The sequence below is a fragment of the Caretta caretta genome, chromosome 1 (genome assembly GCF_965140235.1).
Source record: "Caretta caretta isolate rCarCar2 chromosome 1, rCarCar1.hap1, whole genome shotgun sequence".
Classification (NCBI taxonomy): domain Eukaryota; kingdom Metazoa; phylum Chordata; order Testudines; family Cheloniidae; genus Caretta; species Caretta caretta.
The window spans coordinates 19,388,946-19,402,315 of NC_134206.1; the positions used below are offsets into that span (position 1 = coordinate 19,388,946).

The 13,370-nt window shown below is 45.2% G+C and overlaps 1 protein-coding gene and 1 long non-coding RNA gene across 12 annotated transcripts in view; one reads left to right on the forward strand and one right to left on the reverse strand.

Annotated features, from left to right (window-relative positions):
* The window catches only part of TENM4 (teneurin transmembrane protein 4), a 2,292,082-nt gene that overhangs the window by 1,833,388 nt on the left and 445,324 nt on the right, over positions 1-13,370 (reverse strand). The window lies entirely within an intron of this gene.
* Positions 10,362-11,541, forward strand: LOC142069036 (uncharacterized). Its single transcript, XR_012664906.1, has 2 exons — positions 10,362-10,394; positions 10,983-11,541. It is a non-coding gene; the product is annotated as an uncharacterized LOC142069036 (long non-coding RNA).

A 13,370-nucleotide genomic window follows, 5' to 3' on the forward strand; every position in this document is an offset into this window, starting at 1 on the left:
ATAAATGTCTTATACAATTCTCCCCACTGCACCCTGGTGGTTTGCCCAGCCAATTGCTTGATTAACTTCTAGTAGAGTGAGGTATCGGCAATGTATTTAGGGATACTCCCTCCATAATCTGGTCAAATTGATTGGAATCAAACGCACTATTCATAAAAGCCTTTATATTGTTAATTTTATCAGGTTCTAGTACAAAAAGACTGCTGTCCTGTGACAAAGAGGATATAGTGTTAGTGTATGAAGCTATTTTAATTTTCCTTGCTAGGAGTTTTCCCACTTTATCCCCCCATTTAAAATGCCTCTGTTTAACACTATTAAGCGTGAATTCAATCTAGGTAGACATATATTCATTGTATTTGTATTTTGAGGTAATGAGTCAGTGTAGCACCTCATTATTCTGAGTGTTTATGGTTTCTTTTTCAAATTTAGCCATCTCCTCTGCCAAAGAATTAAGTAATTTATTCCTTTTTTCCTTCTTTTTAGATGCAAATTTTATGCATTCTACTGTGGTGTTTAGATGCTGCTTGTAATTATTAGAACTGGGAGCACTGGCTGTTGGGAGTCTGAGAGGACAGGAAACAGGAAGGAGCAGGGGGCAGGGAGGAGTTGAGGAGGCTGAGTGAGAGCTACTGGGGGTGCGGCAGCAGCTTGGTAAAGAGGTTTCCACTTTAAGAATAAAGTCCTGTTGAAGTTTGTTACAACATTTTGGTGATGAGGATGGATCTTCTGCCTCTGAACCCACCCACCCTTTCTGCAAAGCACAGGTGAGCCTCCAATTGCTTTCACTGCCTGGATCCATATGTTTGAGACTTATCTGCTTGCAATCAGTGCTACAGAGATTTATGAAGTAAGAAAGCGTGCTCTGCTAATCCACTGCCTTGGAACAGAAGGGCAGCGTATATTATACACTTTTCCCCTTGCAGATGATAAATATGAGACTGCACTCACTGCATTAAAGAACTTTTTTGTACCAAAAGTGAATGTTGTAGCTAATTGCTACAGATTTCACCAGCGTGAGCAGAAGCCAGGGGAGACTATAATGCAGTATATTGCTTCCCTGAGGAGTCTGATTGTAACTTGTGAGTTTAGGAATATGGCAGATGAGATGATTAGAGACCAGCTCATTGAGAAAACAACCATGCTTTGTGTAAGAGAATGCTTACTTCTAGAACCACAATTTACACTAGAAAAAGCAATAACCATTGCTACTCAGATTGAGTCAGCTACAGTTGAAGCCAAAATAATGAGCATGGATAAGGAGGCACAGTCCAGGCTATGGCTCCTTTGCAGAAAAGTTCACTATCGCTGCAGACAAACGACTCTAAGAGGAAAACGAAAGAAAAACCACCAAATCAGAAAATTCAAAATACAGTAAAAGCATGCTTTCGCTGTGGATCCCCACAACACCTTGCAAGCTATACAGGATGTCCGGCAAAAGTAGCTCAGTGCAATCATAGCAAAATGCCCAATCTTTTTGCAAAAGTATGTTGCAGCAGCCAGTTCAATCAACAGGTGCATGCAGTTACAATACCAGATGTTATTGTGCTGAGTGTGGACAAAATCACTACTGCACATATTCCAGAACAAATAAAGTGCACTGTCAATGTTTCTGCCATACCCTCAGGCAAATCAACTCTATTCAGCTAATGTTGGACACTGGCTCAGCAGTATCTATACTACCTGATTCCAGCTATTTGCATTACTTTAAAGATGTGCCTCTTACTGAACCCAAACTTCACTTGGTGTGCTATTTGAAAAACCATATTCCAGTACGTGGTTGCCTGCCAGCAATAGATACTTTTGGTGATTGCTGTGTAACTGCGGAGTTCTACATTGTCCACAAAGGCACTCCTATCCTTGACAGAGATTTATTGTCTGCTTTAAATCTCAGGGTAGTTAATGGATGAATTGATCTTCCACAGCAAAGCAATCTTGCAGTACACACACCAGTTTCAGCTGGGACCCAACACCAGGTTGAGGAGAAACTCCGCTGTGCTTATGGGTTTCTGCATAAAGTTAAAATGGGGAATAATGTGATGCCTGTACGACAGAAGTTACGGCACTTAGCATTTTCAGTCAGGGAAGCTGTTTCAGAGGAACTTAGAAAACTTGTTCAAAAGGACATTATTGAGGAGATTGACTCCTTGGAATGGGTTTCACCTATAGTAGTGACGCAGAAGAAGGGTGGAGGCATTCACCTTTGTGTGGACTTAAGGGAGCCAAATAAAGCTATTGTGATTGACAGCCATCCTCTTCCTCACATAGAAGAAGTATTTGCAGAACTCCGTGGAGCAAAGATATTTTCTGCTCTTGATTTGCAGAGCACATACTACCAGATTATGTTGCATGAAGATAGCAGAGACCTCACAGCATTTATTAAACATGAGGGACTATTTCGTTTTAAACGTGTTCCATACTGTCTCACATCTGCCCCAAGTGCCTTCCAAATAATGATGTCATTGATTCTGAAGAATCAACATGGAGTTCAGTGCTATCTGGATGATATTATCGTGTTTGGAAATACTTCGGAGGAGCATGACAATAACCTGCAGTCTGTACTAAACTGCATCAGCAAAGCAGGCCTCCAGCTCAATAGGTCCAAATGCAAATTTAGACAAACTGAACTCTCCTTTCTGGGGCATACAATTTCACAGGCTGGACTAAAACCTGAAATGCTCCTCCTCCAACAGATTTGCAAACCTTACGTTCCTTCTTTGGTCTTACCTCCTGGTATGCAAAATTCATTCCTAATTATGCTTCTGTCATTGAACCATTCAATGTTCAACCTTAGTGTGGACAACGGATGCACAAGCTAGTTTCGAAACAGTGAAAGACTTGATTGTACATAGTCCAGTACTTGCACTATTCAGTCCTGCATTGCCCACAATTGTAACTACTGATGCTTCTGATTATGGACTTGGGGCTGTCCTCACACAACTTCATGAGGACAACACAGAGAGGACTGTTGTATTTGCTTCAAGAACACTAAGTAATGCTGAGAGGAAATATTCTACAGTCAAAAAAAAGAAGCACTAGCTTGTGCCTGGGCTACTGAAAAATGGAGAATTTATCTGTGTGGCCGCATGTTCAAGTTGCACACAGACCACAGCCCTTTGACGACGTTGCTCTCCACAAAAGGACTGGGAAGGGCAGGATATCGTATTGCTAGATGGTCTGCAAGATGACTCTCTTTCAATTATAAATTGGAATATAAGCCTGGAAACCAAAATGCTGATTGCCTTTCTCCCTTGCCTTTGCCTTCACCAGATGGTCCACCGGAGGATGATGATGTAGTAGTTGCGCTTATTACAAGCACTCTTACTGCAGTTACAAGAGAACAATTTCAAGCTGCTTGCTCAGTGTCATAAATATAAAGGGAAGGGTAACCACTTTTCTGTATACAGAACTATAAAATCCCTCCTGGCCAGAGGCAAAACCCTTTCACCTTTAAAAGGTGAGCTAAGATAACCTGTGAGCTAAGATAACCTCACTGGCACCTGACCAAAATGACCAATGAGGAGATAAGATACTTTCAAAGCTGGAGGTGGGGGGGAACAAAGGGTCTGTCTGTCTGTCTGTGTGATGCTTTTGCCGGGAACAGATCAGGAATGCTCTTCAGAACTCCTGTAAAAAGTTAGTAAGCAATCTAGCTAGAAATGCATTAGATTTTCTTTTGTTCAATGGCTGGTAAAATAGCTGTGCTGAATGGAATGTATATTCCTGTTTTTGTGTCTTATTGTAACTTAAGGTTTTGTCTAGAGGGATTCTCTATGTTTGGAATCTGATTACCCTGTAAGGTATTTACCATCCTGATTTTACAGAGGCGATTCTTTTACTTTTTCTTTAATTAAAATTCTTCTTTTAAGATCCCGATTGCTTTTTCATTGTTCTTAAGATCCAAGGGTTTGGGTCTGTGTTCACCTATGCAAATTGGTGAGGATTTTTATCAAGCCTTCCCCAGGAAAGGGGGTGTAGGGCTTGAAGGGATATTTTGTGGGGAAGACTTCTCCAAGTAGGCTCTTTCCCTGTTCTTTAACACACTTGGTGGTGGCAGCATAGGGTTCAAGGACAAGGCAAAGTTTGTACCTTGGTAAGTTTTTAACCTAAGCTGGTAAGAATAAGCTGAGGGGGTCTTTCATGCAGGTCCCCACATCTGTACCCTAGAGTTCAGAGTAGGGAAGGAACCTTGACACTCAGCATGTCCAATTCAACAAAAATGATGGGAATTTCTGACAAAGAGATGGCCCAGTAACCCTAAAAACCTTGACCCAGTTTTGCTGCCTTATTTTAGAGTACGGGATGAACTTTATTTTGTTGATGGCTGTGTGCTATGAGGTACACACAGGCTACTTGTGCCAGAAGAATTACAGTCAAAACTAATACATCTGGCACATGATACTCATCAAGGAATTGTCAGAACCAAACAACAACTACAGGATCTGTATTGGTGGCCAGGGATGGACTCTCAAACTGAAGTGCTCATAAAATCCTGTGTCACTTGCCAAATGCATGATAAGACAACAGTGACATGTAACCCTCCATTACAGCCTGTTCCTCTTCCTGAATTTGTGTGGGATAAAGTGGCGACTGACATTGTAGGACCCTTTGATACTGCTCCAAATGACTGCCATTATGCCATCACTTTAATAGACTATTTCAGTAAATGGCCTGAGGTAGCATTTACATTGCAAATCTCTTCTGCTACAGTAATTAAGTTCCTCTCTTCAGTTTTTAGCAGGGAAGGTAACCCCAAAGAACTGGTTTTAGATAATGGTAGTCAATTTACTTCCCTGGAGTTTGAAACTTTTCTAGCAGAGAGGAACATTTTACACAGGTCATCCCTATATTACCCTCAAGCCAATGGGGAAATTGAACGGTTTAACAGAAGTTTGAAACAGAGTTTGCAAACGGCTAAACTGGAAGGGCGATTGTGGATAACATTCACTACTGATTTCTTGCAAGCATACCAGGCTACATGACATGCCACAATGCAAAGATCACCTGCAGAGTTACTGCATGGGAAAGCAGATGAATACTAAACTGAACATTGCTGGATTGTTACAGGCACGACCTGATGCCCCAGCCGAGGATGATGTGAGAAAAACAGTTGAACAGAACCAAGCAAAGTATAAGGCTTTCACAGACAAGTGGGGGGTGCTAAGGGACCAAAGTTTGAGTGTGGTTCCTTCATTAGAATACGAAAACCTGGAATTTTATGCAAAGGGGACCATAAATTCACAGCTCCTCTTAAAATCATAGAGCAGAAGGGACCTTACACCTATCGACTTTCTGATGGGCGGGTATGGAATGCTTCTTATCTTGTACCTGCCTATGCACCAAGAGGAGATTATGCCAATACCCAGTCTGCATTGGATGACTTCACCATAGTATCAACACAACAAGACATTGCACTGGAACCGGGGCTTGAGAGGTGGCCTGTCAGACCCAGACGACCACCTGTCTGCACTAGAGACCATGTTATGTAGTATCTACAGTGTTTTCAGTGTAATATTTCTGCCAACAGTATAGTGTCTTGTTTCATATTTATTCCTGTGGTTAGAACAACAATGTTTATTTTAATTGGGAGAGTTTCTTAAGAGAGGAGGGAACGTGGTGTTTATATGCTGCTTGTAATTATTAGATCTGGGAGCACGGGCTGTTGGGAGTCTGAAAGGACAGGAAACAGGATGGGGGGGGAGTTGAGGAAGCTGAGTGAGAGCTACCAAGGGTGCAGCAGCAGCTTGGTAAAGAGGTTTTCACTTTAAGAATAAAGTCCTGTTGAAGTTTGTTAGTACCTTGCCTGGTTGTTACAGCATCTACCCTTAAGATAGCCTTGAGTGTTTCCCATAAAGTTGTAGTGGAGGAGACAGTAATTTTATTTTCCTTCAAGAAGTTGATAATGGATGTTTCAATCATCTGAAGAAATTCAGGGTCTTTAAATAGATGTGTGTTTAACTTCCATTTTGAGGATCTTTTAGCACTACGACCAATTATGTATATGAAGAGAAATTGGAGTATAATCAGAGATGATGATATTACCAACCTCCGCCTTCAGACATGCAGGAGCTAACACCTTAGATATCATAACAAAATCTAATCTGGAATAAGAGACATGAACTTTAGAGAAATGTGTAGTCACACTTCCTAGGTTGCTGCATTCTCCAAATATCCTCTCGTCCAATATTGGATGGTTTGCAAATACCTGAAGTTTCCACCTAAAACACTAAGATTTGTCTATGATATCATCCATGACAGTATTTCAATCTCTTCCTAGTACCACTGGGATATCAGCTCTGTTGGAATAGTGTCAGTTATTTTTGCAATATAGGATATGTTCCATCATTAGGATGATTTGCATTCCCCAAAATTATTCTCACTCTTGAAAATGCCTTCAATTATTATGTACCTCTGGATCTGACCGCAACTGAAATACACTGAAAAGTTAAAAGAAAAGGAGTACTTGTGGCACCTTAGAGACTAACCAATTTATTTGAGCATGAGATTTCGTGAGCTACAGCTCACTTCATCGGATGCATACCATGGAAACTGCAGCAGACTTTATATACACACAGAGAATATGAAACAATACCTCCTCCCACCCCACTGTCCTGCTGGTAATAGCTTATCTAAAGTGATCATCAAGTTGGGCCATTTCCAGCACAAATCCAGGTTTTCTCACCCTCCACCCCCCTCTCAGCCCAGCAGAAGCAGCTGTTCTATCTCAGGGCCTCTCCTTCTGCCCCTCCACCCCCACGAACATGATACAGTTCTGTGGTGACCTAGAATCCTATTTTCGACGTCTCCGACTCAAGGAATATTTCCAAAATACCTCTGAACAACATACTAATCCACAGAGGTCTCCCTACCAACACTACAGAAAGAGGGATTCTAGGTGGACTCCTCCTGAAGGTCGAAACAGCAGACTGGACTTCTACATAGAGTGCTTCCGCCGACGTGCACGGGCTGAAATTGTGGAAAAGCAGCATCACTTGCCCCATAACCTCAGCCATGCGGAACGCAATGCCATCCACAGCCTCAGAAACAACTTTGACATCATAATCAAAAAGGCTGACAAAGGAGGTGCTGTTGTCATCATGAATAGGTCGGAATATGAACAAGAGGCTGCTCGGCAGCTCTCCAACACGAGTTTCTACAAGCCATTACCCTATGATCCCACTGAGAGTTACCAAAAGCAACTACAGCATTTGCTCAAGAAACTTCCTGAAAAAGCACAAGATCAAATCCGTACAGACACACCCCTGGAACCCTGACCTAGGATATTCTATCTACTACCCAAGATCCATAAACATGGAAATCCTGGGCGCCCCATCATCTCAGGCATTGGCACCCTGACAGCAGGATTGTCTGGCTATGTAGACTCCCTCCTCAGGCCCTACGCTACCAGCACTCCCAGCTACCTTCGAGACACCACTGACTTCCTGAGGAAACTTCAATCCATCGGTGATCTTCCTGATAACACCATCCTGGCTACTATGGATGTAGAAGCCCTCTACACCAACATTCCACACAAAGATGGACTAGAAGCCATCAAGAACACTATCCCCGATAATGGATAGTGTTCTTGACGTGTTCAACCTGGTGGCTGAACTTTGTGACTTTGTCCTTACCCATAACTATTTTACATTTGGGGACAATGTATACCTTCAGATCAGCGGCACTGCTATGGGTACCCGCACGGCCCCACAGTATGCCAACATTTTTATGGCTGATTTAGAACAACGCTTCCTCAGCTCTCGTCCCCTAAAGCCCCTTACTCTACTTGCGCTATATTGATGACATCTTCATCATCTGGACCCATGGAAAAGAAGCCCTTGAGGAATTCCACTATGATTTCAACAATTTCCATCCCACCATCAACCTCAGCCTGGTCCAGTCCACACAACAGATCCACTTCCTGGACACTACAGTGCTAATAAACAATGGTCACATAAACACCACCCTATACCGGAAACCTACTGACCGCTATTCCTACCTACATGCCTCTAGCTTTCACCCTGACCACACCACACGATCCATCGTCTACAGCCAAGCTCTGCGATACAACCACATTTGCTCCAACCCCTCAGACAGAGACAAACACCTACAAGATCTCTGTCAAGCTTTCTTACAACTACAATACCCACCTGCGGAAGTAAAGAAACAGATTGATAGAGCCAGAAGAGTTCCCAGAAGTTACCTACTACAGGACAGGCCTAACAAAGAAAATAACAGAACGCCACTAGCCGTCACCTTCAGCCCCCAACTAAAACCCCTCCAACGCATTATTAAGGATCTACAACCTATCCTAAAGGATGACCCAACACTCTCACAAATCTTGGGAGACAGGCCAGTCCTTGCCTACAGACAGCCCCGCAACCTGAAGCAAATACTCACCAACAACCACATACCACACAACAGAACCACTAACCCAGGAACTTATCCTTGCAACAAAGCCCGTTGCCGACTGTGCCCACATATCTATTCAGGGGACACCATCACAGGGCCTAATAACATCAGCCACACTATCAGAGGCTCGTTCACCTGCACATCCACCAATGTGATATATGCCATCATGTGCCAGCAATGCCCCTCTGCCATTTACATTGGTCAAACTGGACAGTCTCTACGTAAAAGAATAAATGGACACAAATCAGATGTCAAGAATTATAACATTCATAAACCAGTCGGAGAACACTTCAATCTCTCTGGTCACGCAATCACAGACATGAAGGTCGCTATCTTAAAACAAAAAAACTTCAAATCCAGACTCCAGCGAGAAACTGCTGAATTGGAATTCATTCAAATTGCAAATTGGATACTATTAATTTAGGCTTAAATAGAGACTGGGAGTGGCTAAGTCATTATGCAAGGTAGCCTATTTCCCCTTGTTTTTTCCTAACCCCCCCCCCAGATGTTCTGGTTTAACTTCGATTTAAACTTTGAGAGTGGTCAGTTTGGATGAGCTATTACCAGCAGGAGAGTGAGTTTGTGTATGTATGGGGGTGGGGGGGTGAGAAAACCTGAATTTGTGCTGGACATGGCCCACCTTGATTACCATGCACATTGTAGGGAGAGTGGTCACTTTGGATGAGCTATTACCAGCAGGAGAGTGAGTTTGTGTGTGTGGTTTTTGGGAGGGGGGTGGGGGGGTGAGAAAACCTGGATTTGTGCAGGAAATGGCCCAACTTGATTATCATGCACATTGTGTAGAGAGTTGTCACTTTGGATGGGCTATCACCAGCAGGAGAGTGAATTTGTGTGGGGGAGTGGAGGGTGAGAAAACCTGGATTTGTGCTGGAAATGGCCCAACTTGATGATCACTTTAGATAAGCTATTACCAGCAGGACAGTGGGGTGGGAGGAGGTATTGTTTCATATTCTCTGTGTGTATATAAAGTCTGCTGCAGTTTCCACGGTATGCATCCGATGAAGTGAGCTGTAGCTCACGAAAGCTCATGCTCAAATAAATTGGTTAGTTTCTAAGCCCTGGTCTACACTAGGACTTTAGGACGAATTTAGCAGCGTTAAATCGATGTAAACCTGCACCCGTCCACACAATGAAGCCCTTTATTTCGACTTAAAGGGCTCTTAAAATCGATTTCCTTACTCCACCCCTGACAAGTGGATTAGCGCTTAAATCGACGTTGCCGGCTCGAATTTGGGGTACTGTGGACACAATTCGATGGTATTGGCCTCTGGGAGCTATCCCAGAGTGCTCCATTATGACCGCTCTGGACAGCACTCTCAACTCAGATGCACTGGCCAGGTAGACAGGAAAAGAACCGCGAACTTTTGAATCTCATTTCCTGTTTGGCCAGCGTGGCAAGCTGCACGTGACCATGCAGAGCTCATCAGCACAGGTGACCATGATGGAGTCCCAGAATCGCAAAAGAGCTCCAGCATGGACCGAACGGGAGGTACGGGATCTGATCGCTGTTTGGGGAGAGGAATCCGTGCTATCAGAACTCCGTTCCAGTTTTCGAAATGCCAAAACCTTTGAGAAAATCTCCCAGGGCATGAAGGACAGAGGCCATAACAGGGACCCGAAGCAGTGTCGCGTGAAACTGAAGGAGCTGAGGCAAGCCTACCAGAAAACCAGAGAGGCGAACAGCCGCTTCTATGATGAGCTGCATGCCATTTTAGGGGGTTCAGCCACCACTACCCCAGCTGTGTTGTTTGACTCCTTCAATGGAGATGGAGGCAATACGGAAGCAGGTTTTGGGGACGAAGAAGATGATGATGAGGAGGAGGTTGTAGATAGCTCACAGCAAGCAAGCGGAGAAACCGGTTTTCCCGACAGCCAGGAACTGTTTCTCACCCTAGACCTGGAGCCAGTACCCCCCGAACCCACCCAAGGCTGCCACCTGGACTCAGCAGGCGGAGAAGGGACCTCTGGTGAGTGTACCTTTTAAAATACTATACATGGTTTAAAAGCAAGCATGTGAAAGGATTACTTTGCCCTGGCATTTGCGGTTCTCCTAGATGTAGTCCTAAAGCCTTTGCAAAAGGTTTCTGGGGAGGGCAGCCTTATTGCGTCCTTCATGGTAGGACACTTTACCACTCCAGGCCAGTAACACGTACTCGGGAAACATTGTAGAACACAGCATTGCAGTGTATGTTTGCTGGCATTCAAACAACATCCATTCTTTATCTCTCTGTGTTATCCTCAGTAGAGTGAGATATAATTCATGGTCACCTGGTTGAAATAGAGTGCTTTTCTTCAGGGGACACTCAGAGGAGCCCATTCCTGCTGGGCTGTTTGCCTGTGGCTAAACAGAAATGTTCCCCGCTGTTAGCCACAGGGAGGGGGGAAGGTTGAGGGGGTAGTCACGCGGTGGGAGGAGGCAAAATGCGACCTTGTAATGAAAGCACATGTGCTATGTATGTAATGTTAACAGCAAGGTTTACCCTGAAAGACTGTAGCCACTGTTTTATAAAATGTGTCTTTTTAAATACCGCTGTCCCTTTTTTTTTCTCCACCAGCTGCATGTGTTTCAATGATCACAGGATCTTCTCCTTCCCAGAGGCTAGTGAAGCTTAGAAAGAAAAAAAAACGCACTCGCGATGAAATGTTCTCCGAGCTCATGCTGTCCTCCCACACTGACAGAGCACAGACGAATGCGTGGAGGCAAATAATGTCAGAGTGCAGGAAAGCACAAAATGACCGGGAGGAGAGGTGGCGGGCTGAAGAGAGTAAGTAGCGGGCTGAAGAGAGTAAGTGGCGGGCTGAAGACAGGGCTGAAGCTCAAATGTAGCGGCAGCGTGATGAGAGGAAGCAGGATTCAATGCTGAGGCTGCTGCAGGACCAAACCAGTATGCTCCAGTGTATGGTTGAGCTGCAGCAAAGGCAGCTGGAGCACAGACTGCCACTGCTGCCCCTCTGTAACCAACCGCCCTCCTCCCCAAGTTCCATAGCCTCCACACCCAGACGCCCAAGAACGCGGTGAGGGGGCCTCCGGCCAACCAGCCACTCCACCACAGAGGATTGCCCAAAAAAAAGAAGGCTGTCATTCAATAAATTTTAAAGTTGTAAACTTTTAAAGTGCTGTGCTTAAAGTGCTGTGTGGCATTTTCCTTCCCTCCTCCACCACCCCTCCTGGGCTACCTTGGTAGTCATCCCCCTATTTGTGTGATGAATGAATAAAGAATGCATGAATGTGAAGCAACAATGACTTTATTGCCTCTGCAAGCGGTGATTGAAGGGAGGAGGGGCGGGTGGTTAGCTTACAGGGAAGTAGAGTGAACCAAGGGGCAGGGGGTTTCATCAAGGAGAAACAAACAGAACTTTCACACTGTAGCCTGGCCAGTCATGAAACTGGTTTTCAAAGCTTCTCTGATGCGTACCGCGCCCTCCTGTGCTCTTCTAACCGCCCTGGTGTCTGGCTGCGCGTAACCAGCAGCCAGGCGATTTGCCTCAACCTCCCACCCCGCCATAAACATCTCCCCCTTACTCTCACAGATATTGTGGAGCACACAGCAAGCAGTAATAACAGTGGGAATATTGGTTTCGCTGAGGTCTAAGCGAGTCAGTAAACTGCGCCAGCGCGCCTTTAAACGTCCAAATGCACATTCTACCACCATTCTGCACTTGCTCAGCCTGTAGTTGAACAGCTCCTGACTACTGTCCAGGCTGCCTGTGTACGGCTTCATGAGCCATGGCATTAAGGGGTAGGCTGGGTCCCCAAGGATACATATAGGCATTTCAACATCCCCAACAGTTATTTTCTGGTCTGGGAATAAAGTCCCTTCCTGCAGCTTTTGAAACAGACCGGAGTTCCTGAAGATGCGAGCATCATGCACCTTTCCCGGCCATCCCACGTTGATGTTGGTGAAACGTCCCTTGTGATCCACCAGAGCTTGCAGCACTATCGAAAAGTACCCCTTGCGGTTTATGTACTCGGCGGCTTGGTGCTCCGGTGCCAAGATAGGGATATGGGTTCCGTCTATAGCCCCACCACAGTTAGGGAATCCCATTGCAGCAAAGCCATCCACTATGACCTGCACATTTCCCAGGGTCACTACCCTTGATATCAGCAGATCTTTGATTGCGTGGGCTACTTGCATCACAGCAGCCCCCACAGTAGATTTGCCCACTCCAAATTGATTCCCAACTGACCGGTAGCTGTCTGGCGTTGCAAGCTTCCACAGGGCTATCGCCACTCGCTTCTCAACTGTGAGGGCTGCTCTCATCTTGGTATTCATGCACCTCAGGGCAGGGGAAAGCAAGTCACAAAGTTCCATGAAAGTGCCCTTACGCATGCGAAAGTTTCGCAGCCACTGGGAATCGTCCCAGACCTGCAACACTATGCGGTCCCATCAGTCTGTGCTTGTTTCCCGAGCCCAGAATCGGCATTCCACAGCATGAACCTGCCCCATTAGCACCATGATGCATGCATTGGCAGGGCCCATGCTTTCAGAGAAATCTGTGTCCATGTCCTGATCACTCACGTGACCGCGCTGACGTCGCCTCCTCGCCCGGTATCGCTTTGCCAGGTTCTGGTGCTGCATATACTGCTGGATAATGCGTGTGGTGTTTAATGTGCTCCTAACTGCCAAAGTGAGCTGAGCGGCCTCCATGCTTGCCTTGGTATGGCGTCCGCACAGAAAAAAGGCGCGGAACGATTGTCTGCCGTTGCTCTGATGGAGGGAGGGGCGACTGACGACACGGCTTACAGGATTGGCTTCAGGGAGCTAAAATCAACAAAGGGGGTGCCTGTACATCAAGGAGTATTTCAGGCAGGACTGCACGGAGGGTTCCAATAAGAAATGGTGCACCTAAGTTATCGTTCTTATTGGAACAAGGAGGTTAGCCTGGCCTCTGATTGATACATGGCTAGATTTACCTCGCTGCACCTTCTCTGTGAATGACTG